The sequence below is a fragment of the Cupressus sempervirens genome, chromosome 11 (genome assembly GCF_028749045.1).
Source record: "Cupressus sempervirens isolate cs-2001-9-10 chromosome 11, ASM2874904v1, whole genome shotgun sequence".
NCBI classification, from domain to species: domain Eukaryota; kingdom Viridiplantae; phylum Streptophyta; class Pinopsida; order Cupressales; family Cupressaceae; genus Cupressus; species Cupressus sempervirens.
In genome coordinates this window covers 627,105,048-627,118,672 of record NC_143128.1, presented here as the reverse complement: position 1 = coordinate 627,118,672, position 13,625 = coordinate 627,105,048, and the positions used below count along the sequence as shown (strand labels likewise).

The 13,625-nt window shown below is 33.2% G+C and overlaps 2 pseudogenes; one reads left to right on the top strand and one right to left on the bottom strand.

Moving 5' to 3' along the window:
- Positions 1-334: 334 nt before the first annotated feature.
- On the bottom strand, positions 335-1,342 carry LOC149531272 (putative F-box protein At2g36090; annotated as a pseudogene).
- A 9,592-nt stretch (positions 1,343-10,934) lies between these two features.
- On the top strand, positions 10,935-13,163 carry LOC149531271 (caffeic acid 3-O-methyltransferase-like; annotated as a pseudogene).
- The last annotated feature ends 462 nt before the right edge of the window (positions 13,164-13,625 follow it).

Here is a 13,625-nt window from a genome sequence, read left to right as displayed (position 1 = left end):
AATGCTGAAGCTGCACGCTTATTTTAGTTTTCTTCACCGAACAGCAACATTAATCTTCAGTCAGCACTCTCACTTTGATGGTAAACTCGTTTCTGAATCTGATTGTGTCCCTGTGAAATATTGATCTTGGTTACTATGTTCAAAACTTACAAGAAAGTTTCACAAATCAAATTGTTTATAGATTTTCTATATTTTGGTGTTACAGTTGATTTACAATTTGCGAAAGTATTGGAAAAAATACCCTTTAGAGGATACCCAGTTGCAGATTTTAGATTGCATTCTATGCCATAAAGTGAGTACAAACATTAATTTTAGCCCCTCCATATCTTTGCAGTTATGTCTTGAAAAAAAGGTAGAAAGACATAATTGCTAACCCAATTGAGAATAACATGAAAAGGGGATCCAAGTGACATTTATGTTTCAGATTTTCCTCCATCAAATCGTTCTGTATTTCCAAAACGTCATAAAAATATGGTATTACTCGTTCATGCTTCTTACTCCTCTTACTCCACTTAACTGCTCTCTGTAAAACTAAAACACCATCTCTTGCATTCACTTGGCAACCCATCATGTCCTCCAGTTGAAGACTAACCCCACTTATCTGCAAACAATTATCCTCATTACCCACACAAACTGTGCCTTTAACCACAGTATTACATGCTGCTAACTTTAAAAGTAAACTATCATGAGCAGGTAGAATGGATCCAAATCTAATTATAATTTCATTTTTAGAGCCCCAGATATGATTCTGTACTTCCAGAGGGCTCCAACTTGAAAGATTTACAACATCTTTTGTTCTTCTGTTGATGAGAATCCAACTGAGCCTCAGATTATCAGAAAATATCATTCGCTCTACATCTCTCTCCCCATCACTTGAAATTGAAATGATTGTGTTATCACAACCACAAGGAAGATCTATCACCAAAGCAAATATTGTTGATGACGTACTATCTATTACATCATCTTCAGCTGAAATTTTACAAAAAGCTTGAGAAGAAATTGACTCATTCTTGTAATGAATTTCTACAACAGAGCCAAAATCGGATAGAGAAGCTTCATCTTCTTCATCAAAAGGATTGAAAGTTTCTTGACAATATTCCTGGGAAATATCGATGAGGGGAAAACAATCTACACAGAAATTGTTGAACCCACCCATGGAATAAATCAATCGTTTAACCTCATGATTTCTGGTGGAATGCCAGAGTGAAGAACAAGCATCCTCCTAGAGGCCTTGTTCCTCAACAATTGACTTCATATCAGAGTTGCAACATTCTGCGCTTGCAAGAGTGATGCCATCAACTCTCTTTAAGATTTCTCTAACAATATCACTGCTCAGAGACATTCCTCCTACACTTAAATATCCACTGTAAGTGAAATTTTAGTGCCCGATTTGCTTTCTATAAATATAACATCTTTAATGATCGGTATGGTGATGTGTGCATTACATCATTTGAAAGAATCATTTTGTCCATAGAACAAAACAATATAGAGATCAGATTTTTTAAAGAAGGTTCATGAACAGACAGTCTTATCATGAATTGTCAAAACAGATTCCTTGCGTGAATATCTTTTAGAGGCCAAAATGAATTTGATCGACCATCTAAGTAGTCCCCACCATTTATCTCTATCGGATTAACATCAACGGGTTCTAAGTTTTTATCTATTTAAAAAAGCATTTTTTTATTGTCAAAAATTAGAATTCGACATTCGAACAGAGAACATTCTATGTATGTCAAAATATTAAAACATCATTACTTTTATTAAAATATCTCTATCATTACGCTTACAATATTTACTTCATATAAAACTATTACCATTTTTCTGGTTTTTATTTTAAAACTTCACTGATTAATATCATATAAATTTCTGAAAGAAAATTTATTATATAAATTTAGACTGACCCAAACAACCTGTCTATTTGATTATATTATACTCTAATAGAAATCATTGAGAAGAATTTAACTAAAAATTGTTTTCCAATAGTGAACTGGATAACAATTAGAGGATTGGTTGGAAACAATATAATCAATGACCATTAATAGTGGGAAGTCAGACATCAAGGAAAACTCGTTCTACCCACTTCACAAACTGCTTGTATTTATAATCAAACAATTTTTAAACTGCGTAGTGGTCTGTTGAATAAAAAGCAAAGAATAAACAGTTGTCTTTCTAAGTGGGCTCCTTCAAAACGTCATTTTCTTTGAAACCTGGTTTTTGAGTAATGTGCTCCTGGCTGTTACCCTTCCCATTATGAGATAATATTGAGCTGTTAAAACTTTTCATATATGGACCGAGTTATCTGAAAACTTAACTGAGCTAGGTCAGGCGTAATCGTTACCCTAACATGATAGAAAGTCAACAGACAAAATATCTTTCATGCAGAATTTCAATACGCTTGTGGCATGATTTTATTTTTCTGATTTTACATGCGCCTTAAATGACGAGGTGAGGTTTTAAGATATTGGCTAAAACTTAAATTAAAATCTCAATCTTATCAAGGGAAACATCATAGAGTTTGAAAAAAAAACTTCTTAATTTTAAATGTGTGTTAAATGACAAGGTGAAGTGTTTAGGTATTGACTAAAATTAAAACTAAACATAAATCTTATCAAGAGAGAAAATCTTTAGTTTGAAAAAAATAGTGTTCCCTTGCTAAGATTTAGGTTTTAGTTTAGAATTTAGAAATTGTCTAATTTTCATATAGTAATTGATGTTAAAAAAAGTTTAATAAAGTATAGGAGTGTTGAAATATTTTTTGATTTATAGGTGAATTTCACCAACATAAGACATTTTTTTTCCCTCCATAATGTGCATTAAATGACAAGGTGAAGGTTATATATAGTAATTGATGATAAAAGAGTTTAATAAAGTATAGGAATGCTAAAATATTTTTGATTTATAAGTGAAATTGACTAGTTTAATGCATAATATTTTTCCCTAATATTAAATGTGCATTAAATGACAAGGTGAAGCTTTTATAAAGTAATAGATGTTAAAAGAGTTTAATAAAGCATAGGGGTGTTAAAATATTTTTTTATTTACAACTAGAATTGAATCATTTAACAAATTTAATATCTTTGGGAACAAGATTTAGAGTATATATTAAGAAATTAGTAGAATTATGGTTGACATTTTTTTAAAGATAGCTAAGTCAATGGATGCATGAAGGTTTAACATTATTTAGGGGTAAAGTTTTTAGATTAAGGTAAAAGCAGGTTTTGAAGGGGCCCCGAAACCCTTTACATCTAAGAGAAAGACAAACCATTAAGCACGACCAGGTTAAAAAGAAACCTGAAACCAACAAAACAACTAAACCAGCTTAAATAGGGACCTGAGACCAACAGATGTGACCAGAAAAAATAACCAAAATAGTACTGGAACCTAGAAGGTCAACAGACTGGAATAGCAACCTGAAAAACCTCCTAGACCAGAAACCAACGAACCAAAAAAGCAACCAGTTCACCAACACAAAAAACCGGTCAACATAAGGAAACAAAGGATTTTCCTTTTGATATGAATTTTCCCTTACCCGACCGAAGGACCCTATCTAAAGGGGGGGTAGAAGAAAAAGACTTCTTCTTTCGCTTAACCGCGATCCAACCGTCCTCAATCTTCGTAGCATCAGCAACCCACGCCTCAGAAGACAAAGACCCGAGGAACCCAGGGGATGCAGAAGCCACACCAACCTCCGTGAGAGAATCAGAAGATGCCTGACCCCTAGGAGGGACATCCGAACCAAGGGAAGAGACCAAAGCATCCACCTCCACCACCAGCTCAGACAGAACGTAATCCTCAGCCACAAAGTCCTTAGAAGCATCCAAGGAAAGATCCACCAGAGCATCCTCCTCAGTCATCGACACGGATCTAGCCTCAGCCTCAGAATCGTCAGGAGCAACCAAGGAATGTTTCACCGTGTAGTGCTCAAAGGAGGCCTTTGACCACCAAGAAGGTGGTCGCCTAGGTTTGGATTTCCCAGCAGCACTACGAGCAACAATATGACCCGTCAAGTGGCATATCCCGCAATGAAAAGGAACACCCTCATAATCCAACAATTGTGTCCAAGAACCCCTTGGGGAATCCAAACAAATTGCCTTAGGAAGGGCCTTAAAGACATCCAAGTAAACAAGAAAGCGAGCACAGGTCAAGTGGAGAATATCCAAAGTATCAGCATCCACATATAAGAAATCCCCAATAGCATTCCCAATAGTTTCAAAAATCGAATCTTGCCAAAGATGTAACGAAAGATTAGGGAGACGGACCCAGGTAGGGATCTTATTAAAGGATTTCGAGAGAGGATCGAAATCCATGTGCCATGGTTTGGCCATGAGAGGAAATCTGCCCTGCCAAGAAACATTATTGTGACACAAAATAATTTTTCTGTCAATGGTGCATTGAAATTTAACAATAAAAAAACCCCTAGCACATGGGAAGATGTGGGCTTTTTAATTTATCAGTGGCAACCAGTTCTTGGAGATCTAGCCATGTAGATCGGCAAGAGAGGGCCAGTAGCTGCAGAAGCGAAAAATGGCAGCAAGAGAGGAAAGGTCTTCAGCCATATGGAAAATGTCTTCAACTAAATCAGGATCTAAAGAAACCCTTATAGGCTTTAAAGCACTAACAGTCGAAAAGTGAGAGGGACCAGATGAGATGGAAGCATCATGTAGGCCGGCTTCAAAGGCAGCCAAGTCCTCAAAAGACCTACCTCCAGAGCCAGGAGACCCTAGACGAGAAGCAAGCAACTCAAAGGCTGAACGAGGGGCAGGCGAAGCCCTTCCCCCACCCGCAGAAGTAGCCAAACAACATCCGCCCTTAACTACACCACCACCCAGATGCAAGTCGGGGTCAGAGACCACATCAAGGGAAACATGCGCAGGGGCTCCAAAAATTTGAAAAGGAGGAGCGGTAGCCATCAAGCGGGAGCCATTTAGGGGTAAAGTTAGGTTTATGTCTAAACTAAATTTGGTGGCCTTATATTAAAGTTTAAATGAGACTTGAAATTTTTAGGGACAAGTGGAATATGTGTCAATCCGAAGATGACATAGTTATGTTTATAAAATAAAGGGAGAGAAAATTCACTTATTCAATACCATCATCAAATTGTGGCTTGTAGTTAAGGATTGTCATAATTCATTAACTTCACGATGTGTTGTATTTGAGATTTAGTAAATATGTCATTTAATAAAAATAAAACTAAAACACAAAATCACAAGGCCAAAAACAAGGAAAAATATGTGTTATTATTTGAAATAGTGTGATCATCTTACAAAATCATGATACATTTTTTCATAATATTATGTTAATATTTGATAGTTCTAACCTTAAGGTTCGATATTAACAAAGGAACATAATTGTGTTATAATATAAATGATTTAAAATGAAGTCACAATACCAACCTTCCCTGCTTAATCACTAGGGAGGCCAGATATAGTACATCAATATGAGAGGGAGGTTGAATACTTTAGGGAAGATGAGGGAAAGAACAAAAAGAAAAGAGTGTCTAAGAAAGCTAAGCTTAAAGCTCTAGATCCCCAAGCTGACCCAGAATCTCAAGTCCAAGTGATGTAGAGTGTTAGCAACAAAAGTTACAATAATCTTTTGTTTTCAATTACATAAAATGATGATAAAATTCACAAGTTGTTTGGGTCATATTTCTTCATAGCATGAGTGGAGTAGGAACATACTTTTGTAAGTTTGATAAAACTTGATTGAAGTACTCATGTTTCTATAATGTGTGTAAAACTAACTTATTTATTACACTATTTTAGCAATCTAATTTAAAGCGAAATAATATTGATCTCTTTAATTAATTTATTTGTTTCAAGTTTTTCTAATGAATCCAAATGATCAATCAACATCTCAAAAGCCTCATCACCTTAATGAAACATTAAAATAAAAAATTCTTACGGAAATGTAGACAAAAATAATCCTCTTGAAACCTCTATTTTGTTTATGAAGCATTCAACTTATACCTCAAAAAATATTTTAGGATAAATTGAACATTATAAAAGGAGAGCTTAAAACATTAGTAGAAACCTAAAGAGATTATATAATGCAACAAATATTCAATGCCAACCTATCATAATATCTTTAGAATTTAATAATGTTCCACAGATTCAATCTATCAAAACTTATATACATGGAAAACTATTAGAGAAAATATCTCCTATTTTTTTGGATTGCAAGAATTGGGTATAGCACCCCTAAAAACTATATTGCATCAACTAATATTCTTAATGAGACTAATGATGCTACTACCAAACATCCTTTAGTTCTACTTGGGGTGGGGTGGGTGGGGTGGGGTGAACTAGACTTCATAACCTCATGTCTTACTACAAGAATATCTTGCCAATCAAGATAGCTACCCAACCTAAGAAATGATTACTAATATTATACATCAAATATTTCATTTTAAAATGAAAAATTATTTCTATAAATTATTTATAGATTTTAAAATGAATTAGTCAATACATATAAATTGTAAATTATTATGTATTAATTTGCATCAAAACCAAGGATTATAGAAGCCTTGGAAAAATAAAAATAAAAAATTCAATATAGTTTTGTTGAAAGTTGGTTGGCACATAATTAAAGGGGAAAAGGATTTGATCTATTTATGAAAGAAAACTATCTATAATATAACTCTCCCTTTAACCTTATCTATGAATCACATAAATCTACAACCTACCTAACATAATCTTTTAATAATTAGAAACACAATTAAGAAATTAGGGAGAAAAATATTTTTTGATGGGAGAAACACAATTTCAAGGATGATATATAGTATAAGGATTAGACTAGTTTGGCTACAAAATATTTTCATTGTATCAAAGAATTTTGATCTAAGAGAATGCACAAACTTGCACAATCAATTTATAAGGAATGAATGGCTTCTGCTAGGAAATATGAGGGCAAGAAACCTTAAGAATTTAATTCTATGACATTCCCTTCTCTCAACCATGTACTTGACCTAGTGGTTTAGATTCCCACCCATTCTGATAATTCATTTTGATAGTCTACATGTCATGGAGAGAAAAATAAAGGAGATAAATTGTACAATGGTGGAGGGTGACTGATGTCCTTGAAACTAGCCCTACAAGAATATGAAAAGTTCATTAGGGGAGAGCTAGATTTCACCACTCAACTAGAAGTGGAAGGAATTAGAGGTAAGGACCTAGCCTTTCCCAAATTTATTATTGAACCTAATGACCAAATTAAAGTCTAAATAGATAGGCAAAAACATTACACAATGAAACAATGCCTTTTTTTCTGTCATGGATTTTAACAATGTACATCAAGTTTTTTTTTAAATGATTGTCTTTGAAAAGAGTTTGTGAACAAAAACTAGGGTATCACTATTTATTTTTTGTATAATCCAAAGGAGCTTATTTAAATTATTCATTTGTAACCCTAACTCCCCAAAGGCCATTATAGATAAACAATTCTAGAAGGTTGGTAACTATGAACTTAGAGTTTTACACTAGTCGATGGATTTTAATAATGAAGAAGTTCTACCCCTTTCAAGTCTTAGATGGTCTACATTGAGAAATTTGTTGCCCTTTGTCTAGAACCTTATCCTTCAATTGATTGAACTAATTGAAAGAGTTTCAAAGGTTGACCAATCCAACACCTTTATTTTGAATTTAGATATTAAATTTTTAATCTACAATTACATTGGTTTGGAAGGCCAACATAATACAATTTTAGTGATTGGTGAAACCCACCTTATTTGACTAGTGTTGTACATGGGTGGTCTCAATACCTATTATATTTGATCACTTCCCTCCAAGAGGTAGAAGCTTCTATGAGAAGTCAACCCTTTAATAGTGATGTAGTGGATACTATTTTAAAGGCTAAACATGACCTTATAAAATTCCATTCAAGTATGATTCAATGAGCTAGATTCCTGCCAAGAGTACACTGGATGAACTTGGGTGATAACGAATCCAATTTTTACTTAAAAGTTCTAAAATGTAAAGAATCTAAGGATAAGATTGATTGTGTGTGTGAGAATGGTGGTACTTTTATAGCTCTAGGAGAAATTCTCAATGCTTCTTCTTAACACTATAGGAATATTTTCTAATTAGAGGGTGATGGTAGTAAAATGAAAGAAGATAGGGACAAAATCTATCGTATCATTCCTAGGAAATCTCTGAAGAAAATTCGATTGAGCTAGAAGCTCCTATATCTATTGATGAAATTAGCAATGCTATTTATAAAATGAGAAAAGAGAATGTCCCTAGGCTAGATGGGCTACCTGTAGAGTTCTTCAAAGCCAACTCAAATAAGATCTACTCAGAAACTTAAAGAACTGTATGAGTATGCTTTGGTAAAGGTTTCTCTAGGGCATTGGATTAATGTAGACCTCATTAAGTTGATCCCTAAAAGAGATTAGAAAACTCTTACAAATAATGAGAGGCCTGTTACTCTTCTCAACTTAACCTACAAGATTCTTGCTAACATTCTAGTCCCTAGGATAGAAAACATCTTGCATGAGACCATCAACCCCACTCAAACTAGATTTTTCAAAGCAAGGTTCATTTTGGAAAACTAGCTCAATTATTAGGAGAGATTGGAGCAGAGTAGATATTTTAGAAAGAATGTAGGGATGTTGTTGATAGACTTTGAAAAAGCTTATGAAAGGGATGATTGCAGTTTCATCCTAATGATGTTGGAAGCTCTTCAATATCCTCCAATCTTCTCTCATATGGTATCCACTTTGATTAGCGGAGCTAGAGGTATTGTTGAAGTTAATGGAGATAGATTTGAAAAATTTGAACTAAACAAATCTATCAGAAAAAGGTTGTTTCTTAGCTTCTACTCTCTTTGTTATTTTTGTTGATTCATTACATTGTACCTCTTAAGGGGTAGCATTAAATTATCTTCTGAAATACAAATTCCTATCCTACCAAATAAAGATAAAATATCTAATGTTTAGTTTGATGATGATACACCAATCATGTTTGTCCTTGAAGAAACAAATATGGATCATTTGATGGTTAAATTGAATCTTTTCTACTCATCCTCAGCTAGAAATTTTTTAATTTCTAAAGAAATATTGCTAGGTTGGGATACCCTTCCCCCACATTGGTGTAATGAATAACAAATTGGATGGGGGGACCAAACCATGTGGTCAAATATCTAGGGATTCCATATTTATTTTTCTCTAACATAAATTAAATCTAGTTGTTGGTTAAGGATAAAATTAGTGTAAGTTGAACAAATGGAATTTACCTTTCATGTATCTATGGTGGGTAGGATACAGGTTTGTCAAAAAATCATGTCTTCATATTCAATATATTTCTCTTCTACATGGTTATTCAATGCAAGCCAATTTGGCTTCATAGAAAAATAACTCAAGATTTCATGTGATCTGATGGTAGAGGTGATAATAAAAATAATGTGGGTAGATAGGAATAGTGTGCCAAAAGTAAGGAAGATGGTGGTTTAGTTTTCAAAGATTTTAGAGCTCAAGGTATTGCACTGGCAGTGAAATGAATAGCCAAATTTTTTAATTGAATGATCCTTGGAAAGTGCTTATCAGAAATAATTTAAGTAGAAGTTAGTCTTATCAAGCTAAATTATAGAGTGATTTGGATATGTTGGACTTTCTATCTCTTGATGTTAATACCTCAATAGGAGGATACAATTTGTTTAGGTCTTTGTGGAAAAGTTGGGCACGTGTAAGACCCCTACTCAGAAATATCCTAAAAATGGAACAAGGTAACATTTGGTGTGGTAAAGGTTCTATTTGGTGGAACCTACAAAAATAATGGTTAAAAAATTTCCCTTGTTCAAGGGTGTGCATCAAAAAGTGGGCCAAGGTGGACATCGATGCATTATAAGATATTCTTTGTGATGGTGCACTAATACAATGGTAAATTTAATAGAGGAAGGGGGCATTGTTAATCAAAATCTTCTCTTTTGCACCTCTCTTGAGTTCATTAGGTTTACTTACATTCCTCGTGAACAGAACAGAGTTGCTGATTTTTTAGCCAAATGGACTTATGGTCATGCTCTGGGCTGGAATATATGGATAGGGGGCAGCTTCCCTTTGAGATGGTGCAAGAATTTAATGAACTTGTTGCTCAGGATAGAGCTCCTTGTTGTAATCCTTTCTGTCTTAATAAAATTTTACCCCTCTTTTTCCAAAAAAATAAAAAAATAAAAAAATAAAAAATAAATTAGACTATTGGTTGTCTATTAATTTTTTAATTGGACTATAATTAATTAATTAAATTCATTAATTAGGAGATACAAATAAAATAATTTAATATTTAATATTTAATTAAAATATACTTTATATGATGACTATATGTGATTACGAAATTATGTGATCACATTTAGGTGTCTACAAGTACATTTAGATTTGATCAAATCCAAATTTACATTTAGGAAAAAATTAAAAATTAATCGACAATACTCTAATACAGTTGAGTACCCTTGTCCTCGTTAGCTTGATTTTCTTGATTTATCGTAGAGGTGTGAGCTATTTTCTTTTGTAGGGGTGTGAGCTATTTTCTTTTGTAGGGGTGTGAGCTATTTTATAATTTGTCATTACACATGACCACTGCCTCGGAATCTTACGGCCCTTTCGAGGAATTTAAAAATTAAAAAATCCCTACAATTTTAAATGTAATTTTTTACAGTGTCTGGCGTTGCCTACTATCTACGGTAACCAATGAGGGTATGTTACGCCTCCCCTACACATTTTATCATAAATTATATATAGTTAGTAAATTTACGCACATTTTTAACCATCACCTCTACTGACTAACGAATGGTAGAACTGTAGAATGGTAGCCACGTCTTATGATCGTTGCATATACAAAATTACAGTAGTCATATGATTCTATATTGTGCCCATCTTTCTATATATCTATAACATGTTACATACCCTCTCATTGTGTATCGAATTCTAAACTAGAATTGCGAAAATGTCCTCCACTGATGCAGCAATTAACAGTGAGGAGAATTGGCTACTGGCGCTGCAGCTTTGAACCTCCTCTTGTCTACCCATGGCTATGAGAGTTGCACTACAACTTGATGTTTTACAAATCATAGCCAATGCAGGTGATGGCATTCAGATTTCCCCGGCACAAATTGTGGCCCAAATTCCCAATGTAACAAACCCAGATGCAGCAATCACTCTAGATAGGATTCTCAGAGTCCTCAGCTGCTCCGTAACCACGGGCAATGATGGAAAGCCTGAGAGGTTCTATGGCCTGACTCCTCTCTGCAAATACTTTTTGAAGAACAAAGATGGCCTGTCCTTGGCAACACTGGCCCTCTTGAACCAGGACAAGGTGTGCATGGACTCTAGGTTTCATCTCAAGGAGGCTGTTCTTGATGGGAGCCAACCATTCCTCAAAGCTCATGGTATGCATGTATTTAAGTACCCTGCCATGAACCAGAGGTTCAATGTGATTTTCAACAAGGCCATGTCTCAACATTCTGCAATGACCATGGGGAAGATTCTTGATTCTATGAGGACTCCAAGGATTTGGAGAAGCTGCTGGATGTGGGAGGTGGAGTTGGGTCTACTCTGAATCTTATTGTTTCCAAGTATCCTCATATCAAGGGAATGACTTTTGACCTGCCCCATGTTGTGAAAGATGCCCCTGAATATCCATGTTAGTAAACACTATTGATCAATGTGTAAATGAGTATTAGTCATCTTCTTTCTTCTTCTCTTTTTAACCCCCCTCTAATTAATTAGATATCAGAGATTGCAATTTTTTCCTTAAGATTACAATGTTTGAGTTATTCTAATGATATTTCAGGTTATATTTTAAGATTTATTATTGAGATAATAAAGACTTAAGTTTTTAAAGTTTTCATTAATATTTCTGATCATACTTCATGGTCTATCTTCTGGATGATAGATAGAGTGATCTGAAACTATGACTAATAAATTGGATCGTGTTTAAGGGTTCACAACATGATCCTTAATAGTATATCATTTTGATCCACGCTTTTGATCATTTTGAAGATAGATATTAGAGATTGAGCTCAAATATTGGTAAAAGTCTTAAATAGAGTCTTAAGTCAAAAATAACAAAAGCCTAAAAAAACTAATATTACTTAAACACTGACTTTGACTTACTTTTGAAAATATCTTCTATTTATCTATTTATATTCTCCTTTAAGATTTCTATTTGATTCACTCATAAACAACAAAATTAACAATTTTGATTGAATTTTTCATAAGGTGTGACACATGTTGGAGGAGACATGTTTGAGAGACTTCCATCTAGCAAGGCTACTTTTATGAAGGTATGTAATTCAAATTCACAGTCTTTAAATAGTTTAGTGAGCTTTCACATAGCATTTGTTAGTATTTTTGAAATTTGGATTCTAAATAAAGAATATAGTACTTATGTTTTTGCTTTAAATATAATATGAATGTTTTATTTATCAAATGAGGTAGATGTTCAATTTCAAATTAGAAGTACCTTGTTATAGGAGAAAAACAAATTGTTCTTATTTTACTAAGAATTGTTTTACTTGAGATATTTAGCTTTTAATCATTCAACATTTATCATCATTAGGCATATTTCTTTTGAAAGCCATTGTAATTATGACATTGGTAATAAATAAATAGAGGTAAATCAAATAAGTATTGATTAAGCTAGAGAAATGTATTTTATTATATGTGTGTGTATTATATATATATATATATATATATATATCTTTGGTGGATATTGAAACTTTCAAAAAAATAAAAAAAATGATATAATAATAATTCTTGCAAATAAAGTAGTTGTTTATTTGTTTTGGATGAATTTACAATCTATATGATATTTGAAAATGTATATGACTTTTGATATTGAATTCGATAGTTATCTGTAATTTTTTTTGGCCAGTGGATTCTACATGATTGGAGTGATGATCATTGCATAAGGCTTTTGAAAAATTGTCATAAGGCATTACCAGAGAATGAGAAGTTGATTTTAGCAGATTGCATCTTACCAATAGATGTAGAGACCATTGCATTTGCAAGGAAATTATTTCATGTAGATCTTTTGATACTAAGTCATAATCCATGTGGGAAAGAGACGACAAAGGAGGAATTTGACACCCTTACAAAAGCAAAAAAATTTGTAGGAGATATTAAGCCCATTTGTTTTGTCAATGGTTTATGGATTATTGAGCTCTACAAGTAATTTTGCTAAATGTTTATTGTGGTAGTCCTTGGTATCCAAGCTTGGCTTTTACCATATTTAATAACTTGGTGGGTGTGAAATTTACACATTTTCAACCATTGTAAAAATAAGTCATGGGCTTCAATGCTAAGGATAGATAACCTATTTAAACTTTTCTTTTCTTTCTTCACATATAATATACGTTTAACTTTAAATTGTTTATTTAAAAGTCCTTGCACATTTTGGTCTTAGTACAAAATTCATATTTTCTTATTTGAGAAAATATTATTGAATTTTAACAATTAATTGTAATACAATATTTTTAACAATCATTTGCAGAAACAACACTTGGCTCCTTGATTGGCTTCTTTCAAATTGTATAAAAAAAAACTATAGAATAGTTATAAGACTAATGTGTAGTCATTTTTTCCTTAATTTTTTTATAATGATAAATAATAATAAAATACAAAATTATAAAAGAAA